Raw genomic sequence first — 1,466 nt, 5'->3', positions numbered from 1 at the left:
AATCCAGCAGCACCTCCCCAGCAGCAAGAACTCTCCTCTTCACCTCTAGTAAAACAATCACCCAATAGCTCTAACTGTAAACCAACAGCACCTCCTTGCTTTACACAAAATTCCAGCCTCCTTAGACCTCATAGAAGAGCTCTATATATAGGATAGAAGAAGAAAGGATGAGTCAGCTTGAGACTGACATGAAGCTGCCTTGTGTCCTCTCCCTCTTCAGTTAATCTTCAGTTCTTGAGTCCACTTGGAGATCCTTGCTTACACATGGTGATCAAGTACCTCTTACTCATCACAGGGCGAATCTCATGAACCAAGTGTCAGTTTGGAAGCTTCCTGGGCAGTTGACACCTTGCAGAATGACTGTGCCACTTGGCCAATCTCGCCCAGCGCAGGTAGCCTTCATTAATCTTGACTTCCAGCGCAGGTACAAGGAGGGACAGTTGCATTCCAGCGCAGAAGCTCAGTGGAGCAGCTGACATGATCCAAAATAAGCCTGTTTTGAAGTGTTTTCAGGTGGAGAACTGATTGGAAGTGTTGTTGTTTGATGACCTTGTTCTTTTAGGGGTAAGAACAACATGTTTAGGGACTGAGGATCCCTGTGATTATTGACATTTCATGCTCCATGCTGCGAGGCACAAAAATGTCTATAACACTCCCCCACAAAAAAAACATTATAAAAAGGAAGGTAGCTAGCTATATAATGTACCATGATTATGTTTAAAATATACCATATATGACCTTACATTCGTCTCATTTTTTCGACATCATCCTCACAAACTCCTCATAGTTGACTTGACCATCTCCCTTCACATCATCCTCATGAATCATGTCATCAACTTCTTCGTCAATTATTTTTTCTCCCAAGTTGGTCATGCCACAACTTTACTATAGATATGAATCCATTTTGATCCTTGTCAAAGTCCTTGAAGGCCTCTTTCCACTCTTCCTCTATCAATATTTTTCATCTTTTGAGCCATGAGATTTAGGAACTCTCGGAAATAAATTGTCCCTTTTTCACCGGCATCAAATTCATTGATCATATCCTGCAATTGAGATTCAGTTGGATTATGTCCCAAAGAGCATGTAATAGTTCCCAATTCTTTGGTTGTAATGCAGCCATTGTCATCTTGGTCAAACAGACTGATAACCTCCTTGAACTCTTAAATCTAATCCTCGATCAACTGCTTTTCCATTTTCGCTATACAGTCTGATTGTAATGGGAAAACATAAATCGATTAGCGACACATAAATACCAAAGAAGGAGTTATGTCCAATGATGAAATTCCTTGGAGCCTTTAAACTCAAACAACTATGAAATGATAGTGCACTCTGAAATTTCGTTTTATGCAAGAATATATTTCACAATCACTCGTAATTCACGTTATTTCATTCCATCACTCTCTAGAGTCATTTATCATCCTCTTCTCAGTTGTACAAACTTTCACAACAATTACCCAAACAATTGA

General features: G+C 40.0%; 1 pseudogene; it reads right to left on the bottom strand.

Annotated features, from left to right (window-relative positions):
* Positions 1-750: 750 nt before the first annotated feature.
* Positions 751-1,193, bottom strand: LOC149186670 (calmodulin-like; annotated as a pseudogene).
* Positions 1,194-1,466: the final 273 nt, after the last annotated feature.

The sequence above is a fragment of the Pinus tabuliformis genome, chromosome 3_1, assembly GCF_031772625.1.
Source record: "Pinus tabuliformis cultivar Carrire ecotype Pingquan chromosome 3_1, CPIR1, whole genome shotgun sequence".
NCBI lineage: Eukaryota > Viridiplantae > Streptophyta > Pinopsida > Pinales > Pinaceae > Pinus > Pinus tabuliformis.
Note: the sequence above shows the minus strand (reverse complement) of the source record. Positions and strands in the feature narration are given on the sequence as shown.